The sequence below is a fragment of the Pipistrellus hanaki genome, assembly GCF_964339955.1.
Source record: "Pipistrellus hanaki genome assembly, chromosome: 7".
Lineage (NCBI taxonomy): Eukaryota > Metazoa > Chordata > Mammalia > Chiroptera > Vespertilionidae > Pipistrellus > Pipistrellus hanaki.
The window spans coordinates 37,630,346-37,645,182 of record NC_140509.1 but is presented as its reverse complement, the minus strand read 5'-3'; positions in this window follow the sequence as shown (position 1 = coordinate 37,645,182).

Genomic DNA, 14,837 nt, shown 5'->3' with positions numbered 1-14,837 from the left:
TTTAATGATGTTGATATGCCCTGTTGCAAGGGAGATGAATGCTGGCATCACTATGTAATGTTATTATCCGGCACCCACAGCCACCATTTCTAGTCTGGGCTGGGCTATGGACCACATTTTGCACTATGGGGTCTTGGCAGCTTTGGCTGCAAATTGGTGAGCTGTCATTTGGGGGTGGTGTTGGGGCCTGGGTCCCACTTGGAGCAAGCTGAGTGTTGCTTTGTCAGAGCCAGTTCTGATGTGCTGTTTCTTTGTAAGTGGCCAGTGCTTGTCCTCCTGCATTAGACATCTACCCCCTGGTGGTCAGTGCATGTCATAGCAACCAGTCAGAGGCTTGGAGGAACACTTAGCATTTTAGCCTTTTATATACTAGTATATATATGTCACTCACTTATGAAACCTAAAAAAGTAAGCAAATAAAAAGTGAACAGGAAGGCAAAAACAAACTTGTAGATACAGAGAACTGATTAGTGGGTTACCAGGTGAGTGGACAAAAGGGCAAAGTGGGTCCATTGTATGATCGTGGATAGTAACTAGATCACTTTGTAGTGTATACAGATATTGAATTATAATGTCATACAACTGAAACCTACATAATAATTACAAATAAATAAATAAATTATAATGTCATACAAACCTATATAATAATTACAAATAAATAAATAAATGTGGCTACTCTCACACAAGAAAGAAATAGCATATTGAATTTTTACAATAAAACTAGTGATATAGTATTTGGAACAGGTATATTTCACACACTGCTTGATAAGTCTGCTTATATTATTTTAAATATTTAAATAATTTAAATAAATTGTGATATTACTTTAAATATACACAGATATGTCTTTTTTAATTTTATAAAGAATTTTAATTTTGAAAATAGATACTAAGTAGAACTATTTACAAATCCATCAATCTAATAAAAAAACAACAACTGAGAGTCAATAAATACATGATTTCCTGAGCAATATATAATTTAAAAATATAGGGTCCTCTTTCAGTATCAAAAATATCCTGATGTGGATGAGAAATTATCTGTACACCTAAGTATAAAAGAAGCTTAATTGGCGAAAAAAGGATTTCTGAGTGACTGTGGGAGACAAATGGGGAGTGAGAAAGTTTTAAAAAGTTCCCATGCGAAATGTGAAAGTGATCTCATATAGTATATGCATAGAATAGTGCTGCTCATTTATATTTCACCATTCAGAGAATCACTGAACTTTTGAAATAGAAGGAAACTTAGAATTCATTTACTTTAATGTTCAACTTAATGCAATATCTTTTTAAACACCCTATACATATTTAAATTTTATTTTAAAAACATTAATTATATTTTAAATTACTTAGTGGGCTTGGAAAAAAGTAGTATGTCAGATAAATTCAATGTAAAAGTGTTTTATGTTCATACTGCTACTATTTGATGGAAAAATCAGCTATATTTTTTTTCTAAGGTTGACTTTCTTCCTCTCAGCTTATTTGACCTTTTCATAAAACAGCTGCTTTAATTTTCGGCATTTTTCACACCTGCAACAATATCATCTTCTTGATGTCTTCTTCCTTTCCATAATTGCATTAAATTTTAACACTAGTTTTAGTTGCTGAGTAATTTAGTCATGAAGATTAGTGGGGTCCAGGCTGGTTTTCTCAGTGGTTAGAGTGTCAGCCCAAGGATCTAAAGGTCTTGGGTTCAATTCCCGGCCTGGGTTGTATGTTTGATCCCCACCTGGGTCGGATTGCGTGCAAGAGGCAACCAATCGATTTGTCTCTGTCACATCAATGTTTTTCTCTCTCTCTCTTTCTCTCCCCCCTCCATTTTCTCCTCCACTCTTTCTCTCTCAAAAATCAAAAGGAAAAATATCCTTAGGTAATGATTAAAAAACAAAAGATTAGTGGAAATATAGCAAAGCCACTAAAAGCTGAGCCTCTGGAGTCAGAACCCATTTTGAGCTCTAGTTTTAGCTCCCACAAGTCATGTGACTTCCATATTTGACCCTTGTAAGCCTCAAAATACCTTACCAGTAAAATGGGGATAATAATGACAATACTTTACTCATTGAACTGTTGTGAGAATTAAATGAGGTAATACATGTTTAAAAAGCTTAGTGTAGTGCCAGGCACCTACTTGGCACTCTGTAAACATTAATGATATATGATGAAAATATCAGCGTAGCAGAAACCAGAAGTTTAAAAATCTCACTGTAGTCTTAATAAAAAAATAGGCCATTAGTGTAAAAATCTAATTTGAATTTTGTTTATTTTATCTGTTAATGTATGTATTATCTTGCATTTCATGCCTTATTTCAGAATAGGTGCCTGATGACTTGTACCATTAGACCGTTTTCTCATCGGAGAGAATCGAGTATGTGAGAGCAGGGGATGCATGATCTGAATGGGAAAGAATGGTATTGCGAAGGGTGAGCAGAACAAGCACATCTTTGCCTGCCTGTGATTTTTGCAGCCGGATGATTTTTGAGAGCAGTTTGCAAAGCTGGGATAACTAATCTGAACCATAGCCCTATTAGTAAAGTCAATATTTTTATCCCCGTGTTACAGATAGAGGAATTGAGCCAACACCTGGAAATGTCTTTGTCAAGGTCATGTGGAGAGTCAGGGGCAGAACTACACATCGACTTCAGAGTCCCGATTACAAAGCCATAGGTTGTATAATTTGGGCAGTGTGCAAAGAAAACTGAAAATATACTCTGTGTGATGGTTGTTTCTAAAATAGAAGATGCAGATATTCTCAAAAATCTTCTAATCAAGGTCACACCTGCATAATCACTTATTTCTAACATTATAATTCATGCTGGTGGATGTTAAAGCGTCAAAGGACACATAATTGTAAAAAAGAAACTACTAATTATATAGATAAAGCAATCTTTGGAATGTGGAACCAGAGCTGGAGGGATAAGTATTGTAGGAGTTGACTTAATACACTTAACAAATGTATACCTAATGCATTTTAATATGGAGCTGACATTCATGAAAAAAGAAATTAGTGGTGGGATTTCCCACTCCCATAGTGACAGTTCTGACTTCTCTTCCCCTCCAGCTCATCTGGGTCTCTATCATTAAGTGAAGGAGTCAGCCGGCTAGAGTGAATTCGTCACAAAATAATAATCATTCTTGTGCAGCAGAAAAGAGCTATTTATTTCTTCTGTAAAGAAAGATATGGATAGACACCTTAATTAGAAGCACATTTCGATACAGGGAATAACTATATTTCCTTTTGCTATTTTAGTCATTAGTCTTTTGCTGAAATGTGTGATCAGGCAGCTCATAGAAGCCATCCAATGTAATAAAAGCCTAATATGCAAATTGACCGAACAGCAGAATGACCAGTGGAATAACCAGTTGCTATGATGCACATTGACTGCTAGGGGGCAGATGTTTAATTCAGGAGCTGGCCCCAGCACAAAGGCCCCAGGCCAGCCAAGGCATGTGCCAGCAGGGGCCCCCTGATCACACTGTCAGTCACCCAACAAAGGGAGGTGACCGGTCACATTGGTGGCAGGGGGTGGGGCCAGTCAGCAAGTGGGTGGCAGCAGGTGGTGGAACTGGCTGACAGGTGAGCAGTGTGGCCCCCCCTGATCTCCCGCAGGTCTCCTCCCTCAGAGGGAGGTGACTGGTGGTGGCAGCAGAGGGTGGGGCCAGCGAGTGAGCAGCGCCAGGCCGGCCAAGGCAGGTGCCAGTGCCCCCCTCCCCCCATCACCCTGCTGGTCACCCCACAGATCAGCCCTGATGGTCGCCAGACCTAGGGACCCTACGATGCGCAAAATTTGTGCACCAGACCTCTAATTTTAAATTGGTATAGATCAGTGTTTCCCAAAGTGTGGTACATGTACCCCCAGGGGTACGGGAAGAGTTTGGTGGGGGTACGTGTTGCACCGGAGTTTGGTGGGGATATGCTCTGCACCGTGCTCAGCTGCACCTAATTCTACGTTCTCATGAGCACGAGGGGTACTCCGCATTACAAAAATTATAGAAGGCATACACATGTCAAAAGTTTGGAAAACACTGGTATAGATGGATATCCTTTGACGAAATTTAGCAGGATAGTCTGATTTTTAGTAGTCTGTTTTACTCACTCAAACTGAATTTCCCACTTAGCAGTTGTGCCTGATCACTGGCTGTTGTTGTTGTCAAAGTATATAGTTTTGCTCTCCAAGAGAAAGGAGTTGGGGATGGGGTGTAGTCCACCCTGGAACAGTTACTATTCCAGGATTAGACGTCATTTTCATCTTCTAGGGGGGAGATGAGCCAGGCATGTCCTGACAAGCCTTTTATAAAAGCCTGGCTCAGAGAAGCCTTCTGTAGAACACATCCATTTTTGTTATTGCTATTTCTGATAAATTGCAGCCCTGAATACATAAAAATTTTCCAGTTGTTAAATTTGTTGAAAAAAAATAATATTCTATTTGGATGGTGGATAAAAGGATATGATCCTTGTGACATCTGATACAATTGAAAAACATCCTCCTGTGCATAGCTAAAGAAAGACAAACTTATCTTGCTTTAGCGATAATTTCAAATACTGTTTTTTGTGCTAAACAATAGCCAACCATATCAATGAGCCAGATTCTATCACCACCTGCAATTAAGAATTTAAAATTTACTAGGTCTATTATGTCTAGTTATTCTACCAGAGCCCCACCAGTGCCCTGATCTTTTCCCATGAACCAGATGACTTCAGGAAAAGGCCCCTGTGCTGTCTGGTCTCCACCTCCCTCTCAGGAAGCTGTGCCTGTGGCCTCTCTGCTGCAGCCACCAGCTGAAGCGCCTGGAACTAGCCTCATCCACCTTTGCAGGAGCCTGGAAGGGGCTTTTTTCCCTTTCCCAGGGGAACTTCCTCTGGTTGGGTTTCTGGGTAGGAGTATTGGATGACTTCCCTATCCCAACCCCAGACTCAGACGGTAATCGCTTTAAGAGAACTGTTGATGCAGGAACTTTCAGGGCAATGGAAGTGATTTCCAGCCCCCAGCAGTGCTTGATGAACTAACTACAACCCAGAGTTACAGAACTAAACGGAGCCCCAAGAGGGAGGCATGACCAAATGGAGATCACTGTGGAGCAGTACACGAGCTTTGGCTCCCGGGCTCCTAGTGTGAGAGCTCGCAGGATGCCCAGTTAAATAGGCAGGGGCCCTGGCAGGCTTCACACTGCTCCATCTGTGTGATGACAAGGGTCAGAACGGAGGAGACATCTTTGGTCCCAAACCTCTTCAAATCAAGGCGGCAGCAGCAGCAACAGATGGGGTCACACGTGGTGACAGATGAAGGTGTGCTGCACAAAGACCTCTGGCAAAACACACATAGTTCTCTTCTGTATTTGCATTTTTCAAAGTGTGCTTAGTCCTGGGTGTGCTGATATCAGATTCCCCTGTGTGCTTTTAAAAAAATATATTTTATTGATTTTTTTACAGAGAGGAAGGGAGAAGGATAGAGAGTTAGAAACATCAATGAGAGAGAGACATTGACCAGCTGCCTCTTGCACACCCCCCACTGGGTATGTGCCTGCAACCAAGGTACATGCCCTTGACCAGAATCGAATCTGGGACCTTCCAGTCTGCAGGCCGATGCTCTAGCCACTGAGTCAAACCGGTTTTGGCCCTTGTATGCTTTTTAAAGATTCAGATTTGTACCTGCTCAGCCCCAACAGAATCAGAATTCTCTGCTGGTTGGGAGGATTGGGGTGATTGGGGAATTGTATTAGATTGCTTGTGCTGCAAAACACTATAGACGGGGTGGCTTCCACCCTAGGATCCTCATTTTAATTTAATCAACTCTTTAAAGGCCCTGACTCGAAATATAGTCATATTCTGAGATATTGAGGGTTAGGACGTCACATAACAGAAACACCAATTAAAAAAATGCTTCAGATGATTTCCAAAGTACAAATTTGAAAATGTTCTTTGCCCATTCCCTGGTGGACAGTTGTAGGGCTTTAGCTAGTCCCTGGCAGAACCAGGCACCTTCTGCCTCTCGCTGCTGTAAACTCATTAGGCACATCTGTGAGTGTCCTAGCCATCCCGGCAAAGGAAGGCAATGTACTTTTTAACTTAATGTGATGACTGCTCTTCCAAACTTTACTGTCCTCATTTGGCTCTCGGAACATTAAAACAACTTAGCTCGTAGGCTAGGAATATTTACAAAAGCATAATTTTTATTTTGTCAGGCTCAACAGACACTGCTTTTATGAATTAACAATTCCTAATGGAAGCACCAACTCCATCATTCATTGACTGATGTCTGTTGAGCTTCCATGTACGAAGAGCTCAAATAACCTGTCATCAGCACAGCCTGGCCAACAGTTTTCTTAGCAGCCGTGGTACACAGGATTCGGTGTGCCTGCCAAACTTTGAAATCATGGGAGGTTTGTCTATGCTTCTCTGATGGCACGTACCACACTGTATTATTGAAGATTGTTTATATATTTGTCTATTTTGCCAGCTGGTAAATTCTTGAGTGGAGGACAAGCACTAGATCTTATTCAGCGTCATTTCTCTAAAAGAGTGCCTGGCATAAATATTTTTCAAATAAATAAATGAATATATTTGATAAATGCCATTGGGTTTGAGATTTGTCTGAAGAGGTACTTCTTTATCCCACATTTTTACTAACCTCACTAAATTACACATGTTTATTATCTTAGACCTCTGCCTATGGAGGTGAAAGAAGAAAAACTCAACATTTTCTGTACAGTCTGAAGAACAACTGAATGCAAAAAACATATGAATAAAATTCTAATATATTTCTTTAATAGAAAAGTTTAATAGTAAAACAGTAAGATATGAACAAAGGAATAATCCCATTATGGAAAACACATTATGTTTACATCAGCCGTTTACCTTGGTACTATGGGCGAACAGAAATACAGTGGCTCTGGAATGAGAGGAATCAAGTCTTTGAGGGAGAAGGTGCAGAACTCTCCCTCTATATCCCCCCACTCCCTCTCCTCCCCACCACCCCCATCCCCACCCGCAACCTGGCGTGCACACAGCAGAATGATTTATCTCTAAAGAGAGGGTTGCTTTCGGGAAAGGATCTCTTTTCTTTGAAGAAAGACTGTAAAAGTGTTATGGCTAAAACCTGAATTTCCAAGGCATAAGCACATTCTTTTGCTGTGCTTCCACCAACAATTGGGTCTTCATTTGGGACTAGGAATCTTATTTCTTTGTGAGAGTTTATCATTTTATTCATTACAACAGCATTCAAGCTATATTTGGGTGTTTCATTTGCATGATGTAGATCTTTTAAAAGTTATATTTTGAAAACCATTTCATATCCTCTTAAACAGCAACTGTTACTAAAATATTTCTAGTTTAAGACTGAAATGTGAGGTATTTACTGGCAAGATAAAAATATTGCAGAAAGCATGCAGACAAGGTGGTGGCAAGTACTCAAAAGAACAATTGTAAAAATAGAGTGCCTACTTAGTATAGTATCTCACTAATTGGAACTCCCTTAATGATTTTTGAAAAATTCTGATGGGGTTGAAACTGAAAATAACTTATGTGCTTCTGTAGAAAAACAGGGCTTTTCTTTATTAAGTAATGAGATAGCATAAATGTGATAGTTCAGAAAGAATCATAAAAACCTACTTGATGGACACGCCTTTTCAAGTACCTTAGCATGATAAACCTAGATATACTTGGGTATAATGTTCCCTTTACTTCTTGTGTTCTTTCCCTTCCTCATTATCAGTGGTGAAAAGGGTTGTTAGGAAATTGATTAGGACATGGATCATGCCCTGAGAAGTGATGGCTATTGGCAAGAACAAGGTCGGTTTTTCTAATGAACACTCCCCTCTGAATAATGAAGAATCCACCCTCACTATCCCAGAATAACGTCAGGGATGCCTTCCCAAGGCTTTGGTGATAACAATAGCTCGAGATTCTATGGGAAGACTAAGAGGAAAATAGATTTTGGGTGCCCATTCCTGTCTGGAGAACTCTGAACAAGCTGACAAAAGTACAAATTTATACTGTAAATTTAATAAGCACACTTAATAAACCCTTCCCAAGTTTGTGGCACTTCAGCAACCAAAGAGGACAGTGAAGTGATGCTGTGACTGTCTTTTGGATTTGGAAGGTTTGCAATTGGCTGCTTATAAGATTGTGGGTGTTCTGTATCAGTTATTTTTTTTTTTACCATTGATTATTAGCCTGCCCTTTCAGATAAGTGGGTTATTTTGGCGGGGTTGCATTTACCTCATTTTAAAGATATCCCTTCATGCATAATTTGCTGGAAGAACTCATAAACAATGAAGTTGCATATTTTAGAAATCATATTTTAGAAATCAGACTTTCCATTTCTTTTTACTGGACTTCCTACCAGTGAGTCAGCCCATCTATTGTCTTGATATTTCCAAACAGTTGGAACCTCTGGTTTGCCAGGTCTGCTAATATTCTCTGGCTCTGCTGTTAGATTGAGGTCAGGTTACTCCATAGTAGGGGGCGGGGAAGGGGCTTTGTTTTACTTTCCTCTTGTAATCTCCAAAGAGCAGACAGAAGAGAATAGAGGAACATAAAAGTGTTCAACACAAATGTATTTCTTGTTCGAAATTTTAAAACTCTCACTGCATAAATCAAACAAGGTTCTTCTGATTTCAACTCAGCCTTTTCTCAGCATTTTGTTTAATCTCCTTTTGAAATGTTTAAGAAAAAAATATGTTGATATTAAAGTTACCAACTTATTTGAAAGCAAAAGCAACCCCCCCCCCCTTTTGCCAGAAGCAGAAGCATTACAAACACAAACTCACTAAGTCCTGTTCCCCACCCCCATCACTCAGTAGGTCCCTGTTTATAAGTAAGTTGGTTATAGATTAGCTATAGTACTGTTCAGTTGATTAAATACGTGACCTATTTTATGTCTTTCATCCATTTTGTCTTCTTGCTGTGGATCAGTCCTCTCCCTACAACCTTGGTTATAACTGAGAACCTTTGTTATAATTACCACCACCTGCTCTCCCCCATTCATTACATACAGCACAGCATTAGGAAATGGGAGCTCTCAGGTTAGAGCAGAAATAGGTAATTCTTTTTTCCCTTTCATTCTTCATACTTGGTGTTCCCAAAAGATTAGCTCACCCCTGATCATCAAGCTTACTAATGTGAAACCACAGCAGTACCTTTCAGATACATTCTTTCATGATCAGCCCTATGTCCTAATGACTTTACTTGAATATGTATACCATTGCTCTCCAGGGGAATATAATGGCCTGTTTGAAAATAACAACCCTTTTCCCATGCTGTGCTAGTTCATTCTCAGTAAACACTACAGTAGAGATTTCTTTCTCTCTTTTTTTTTGCCTTGTTTGAGGAAAGATCTGGCAAACACTGCATATCAATTATTGTTGAGAAAAAAATGTGAAAATTAACATTTTTTTCTTATCTAGTTTTTAGATAGGCATTTAATTTTTTTTAAAAAAAATTAATAGTAACATTACTGGGTTGTATATTGAGAATTTTTACCTTTGTTAATGCTTAAGGTAAATGCCTTGATAGATTTCTGCCATGGAATCACAGAATCTTAGAAATTGAAGTAATCTTATCAAGCATGGTTCAGCTGGGGCTATGAGTTTTGGGAAGACACTCACATAGGTAAATTGCCACATCATATTAAGAATGCATGCTGGCAACATGACTAACACTATTGATGTTGACCTTGATCAATTGGCTCATGGAGTGCTTGTCAGGTTTCTCCACCATAGCTACTCTTTTTCTCTTCCCATACTGTTTTGTTTGTAGGGAAGTCCCTATGTGCGGCCCATACTTAAGGAGGAGGGAGTTATGCTGCCCTTCTTTGAGGGGAGGCATATACATAGATTGTTTGGAATTTTCCTGCGTGGGAAATTAGTCTCTTCCCTGCTATTTGTTTACTAACTCAATCACTTCTTTAGATCATTATGAACTCATGAATATTTATTTTATACTTTGAGATGTAAGTTAATACTTTTATTTATTTTGATGATTAAATTATTCCAACTTTGGCCACTGGGAGGTCTTTCCTCTGACTCCTATATTCATTTAAGATGATTCCATCGTTGTGAGGTGGCTGTTGTTTTTAACATTTCCTAACTTTCTGGCACTACAAGATGCTCCAGGCTCACCTTGCATACATATTTCCTGCCCCAGTCCTAGAATCAGCCACTTTTCCAAGCGGTTCCTCTTATTGGAGAATGGTATTAGAAATCAAGACCTGGGTGCAAGTTTTGCTTGTTCTTATTGAAATGTTGTTGTTTCTAGACAGAGCAAGGAAGTATGTGTGTGTACACTAATCCATGTGTATACACATATTTACAAATATTTCTATATGTTGCCAACTATGTCTATAGCAAGCTAAACATGAGTTCATACTCACATCTCTAACTCTAGTCTGTTACCTCATGGATCATTCTAGACTTCTCCCCTGGCTTATCTGTAACTTTTCTCTCCAATAGTGAGATACCTGGATTCCACTGTCTACTACCCATTTACTTCATTATTAAATTCCAGGCATAATGGTTTTAGAATTATTAACCTGTATCCCTGTGGGAAGCAACTTTACCAACTCTAAAATAGTGTTTGAGTGTAGTTCCTACTGTTTTTAATCTTATAGACTCTCTTTATTTCCAAAATTATACAAGCAAGCAACTTTCTCCCTTCAGTGAAGTTATTTCATTCTTAGTAACACTGCTATTGGTTATCACTAATAATCTATAATAATAAAAGCATATTATGTTAATTAGACTGAAATGACCAGCTGGATGACCTTCTGGCTGTGAGGGCCAAGACCCTTGCACAAATGTCATGCACCAAGCCTCTAGTCTTAACATAAAAATCTAGTGATTTAACACACTAAGAGATATTAATTGCTTCTGTAGCATTCCAATAAGGTTCTACAGGGCAATCTGTTCCACATAGCCATTCAGAGAGCCCGGGTTAATATGCATCCCCAACTTCAACAGAAGGTGATCTTGAGCAATAACATCCAGCAAATATATGGGAGGAGATACCCTATTGCCTCTGCCTGCTCTTCACTGGCCGGGCCTTGATCACATTTTTAATTAATTGCAAGGCAGGGTAAGAAATCGATCTAGCTCTGAGTATGTATGTCCAAGAGGAAATAGAAATAGGCTTGATTAATACAAAGCATAGACTCTGTCACCTCATCAATAACCTGGGGCCATTGATAACCTATATCATAGGATGTTGTGTGAAAATGCTATAATTTATGTCATCAACATTTGAGTTCTTGTTCTATTTTCTCATAGTTGAAAAATGAGAATAATCCTACCTGCCCAGGTCCCTTCTTCCCTCTCTCTTTCTATTTTTTCTCCCTCCCCCAACCTTTTCATATAAAAAGTAACTTCAGCTATGTCCTTCAAACTACTGAAGTTGGAACTTGATGATCTTTCACTATGCATCATATGATCAGTGGCATTAGATCATAGCTGATTCTAACTCAATGTTTGCAATTGTGGGGTTTTTTTATTGTTACTCTCTTCTCTATCTTTTCTTAGCTATACTTAATCCAAAATCTTATTAATTTTTATCAAACTAACTAGGTTTCATTGCTCTTTGTGGCTTTCTGATGTACAGACACTAGAAATGAAGAGGGCCTTCCTAGTCTGTCTTAGATCCTTAGATTTTGTCCTCATACAAAATAATGAGAGTCCTGGAATGCAACATGCCTGTGATTGAATTCATGAAAACTTCCATTCATTTATAAGCCAAACACTAAAGATAATGATTATACTTAGATTGTCACTCCAGATATGTCAGTAACTCTCTTCTCCCAGGGTAGGTACCAACATGTCAATCTCCTTAAACTAATGCATCATGATAATCAGTGGTTTAAAAAATACGGAGGGCTGCATAATGAAGACCCAGAAAAGCTGGAAAGTGTCAGCAATGATTCACCCTAATTGTCACACGGCTGAAACCCCGGGATCCCCCAACAGCTGGAAGCTGCTGCCATGGAAACCTTAATGTTCCATCATCTAAGAGATTAAAAATTGAGACTATTAATGGACTCAACAGTAGTTTGCATGTTTCATTAGTAAAAAATGCCATTATCCTAGGGCTCAGCGGTACTGGATTTTTTAGTGATATTTTTTATTCTCTGTTAAACGGTTCATAATTTGGATAGTATAACAAAAGCAAGAAAACAAGTGAGGAGGAATTAGGACATTTGGGGCATCAATGTTTTCTCTTCTCCTTGATGTCCCTGCAAGCTGAGTGTTTCACTGGGCACAGGTGGGGTTAGAGGATGGGCAGGGAATGAGAGAGAAGCCATTTTCATCTTTCATTCAATTCCAGTGCAGGAGTCATTACTGATTCCTCTGTTTAGGAGGCAGCATAATCAGTGCAGTGTTTGGAAAACTGAGTTCCACAACCCATTACTGAATCATAATTGTGAATCATAATAAAAAAATGTGTGGTTTAAAAACATGGCTGTAATTTATGATTAAGATTCCAGGCTATGAAGCTTGACTGTCTGGTTTGAATTCTGATTTTACTATGTACTAGCATATATAATGCAAGTTACTTAACTTCTGTATGTATCTATTTACTTATCCATAGTATAGGAATGATAATAGTAGAACCATAAGGTTGTTATAAGAAGGAAATAATTAAACCAATATAAAATACTCAAATGAGAGTTAGCTATTGAAAATATGTCATTGATTAATTAGAATAATTACATCTTTTGATTTCTGAGCATGTCTTTCACATTAATATTTGTAAAAGAGGGGCAATTATTGCCCTAGCTGGCTTGATTCAGTGGATAGAGCCTGTGGACCAAAGGGTCCCAGGTTTGATTCCAGTCAAAGGCACATACCTGGTTGTAGGATCCTCCCTGGCCCTGGCCCTGGTCAGGGCACGTGTAGGAGGCAACCAATTGATGTGTTTCCCTCACATCGATATTTCTCTCTGTCTTTCCCTCTCTCTTCCACTCTCTCTAAAAATCAATGGGAAAAATATCCTCAGATGAGGATTAAAAAAAAAGGAGGGGGCGCAATTCTTGCAAGTTTAGGAAAGCACCGTTATAAGTGATTGTTAGACCACATGGTACATCACATCACTCACATAGCTCTTAATATGACCATGCAGGTTTTATTCCTGTCTCTCAAAACCAGAATCAAATGGGGCTCTTCTGCACCAGGAGGTCCTTGGAGAACTGTTGTAAAGACAAATTCAAATATTAAGGCTCTTTTTTTTTTTTTTTCTAATAAGCAACAAAATTTTTAGCCCAATTTCTCCTTGAAGTCTGCATCCTGTCTGAATGGACCACTAGGGTACCATTTAGTGTATCAAAACATTAATTCACTAACTGGTGCTGAAAGGTTAATGCAGCCTCTGAAAATGACCGACCTGCTCCCAGAGGCCTGTCTGGGGAGAACAAAGTCCTCCGAGTCAGACATGGGGCCTTGCTCTGGAGAATGAGTCAGAGGAGAGCAACATAAAGTCTCAGAAGCCAACACGTAGACTCGGGGGCATATGGCACCTTTGGGATCTGAGTCTGGGGGTTGCCTCATTTCCTAAAAGTAAAAGATGTCCACATGATTCCCAAACTCCTCTTTTAGCTGACAAACACTTTGCTAAATGTTACTTATTGGGGACAGGGGTGTTCTGAACACTAAAACGTCAGGCTAGTTTTGTGTGTTTGGAATTCTTTATCTTTGCCCATTCCCCAGACAGGGTAGAATTAACTCAAAAGCACAATCACATGCTAATTTTCATAGGCCTTGCAATTAAGTACAAATCAAAAAACAGAGGCCTGAGAGAATAAAAGGGGATATGGTTTTATAGTGATTCTAGTAGCTCTTTATTGAGCACTTACTAGGTGCCAGATACTGCACGGAATGCTTTATATGCATGAACTAATTGAACACAGGCCATTTGGAAATTACTCCTATTTTCCATATGAGGAAATTGAGGCTTTGAAAAATTATTGAATAATTTACTGAGAGTTCTAAAGCTGATAATTACTCTAGCATCTTCACTTCAACAACTAATACTAGAGATCTTTGATCCATTGGGTCTATGGCTTCCTGGCTCTCCATTATCCATCCACCTGGATCCTCATTTCCAAGATTCTAGGCTACTTTTTAAAAAACACTGTCTTACACTGGCCTTTATTTTTGCCCATCTCTCCTATAGTGTATTCACCTGGGGAAATTCCAACCCTGGTTCCACACAACGTTTTGCCAGCTCCAAGGTTGTGTTTGAGCAGTGACTCAGCATCCTGTGCATTGGGTTCTTATATATTTTACACTAATATATAACCAGAATTGGTTCTTGTCAGTAGCTCTTCATTGTTGCCACCAGAGACTAACTTGCTATTATCTCTTGCCTAAACGGCCACAGCAGCCTTTAATCTCTTTGCTTCCCACCCTTACTTACCCCCTACACTATTCCCTACCACATGTGTCAAACACAAGGCCCGTGGGCCAAATCCAGCCCGCCAGGCCTTGCAATGTGGCCCGCACCGCGCTGTCATCACTGCACTCCGCTGTCAGTTTATGACATTGTCAGTTTATGACTGTTCAGTAAACCATTCGGCCCGCGATTTAGGCTGGATTTTAGATTTTGGCCCCTTCTCTGATTGAGTTCGACACCCCTACGACAGTAGTCAGAGCAATATTTTAAAATATTACTCAGATCTTGTCCTCCCTGTGTGCTTCAAGCCTTCCAGCAGTGTGCCGACATGACTAAGCCCCCAAGTGCTTTTGGACCTCATGCTTTCTGTTGTTCCTGACACCCTCGCTCCATCGCTCCATGGACTTCTCTTTGTTTCCTAACACTTTGAGCATGCTCTTGCCCCAGGGTCTTTGCAATTGCTGTTTCCTCT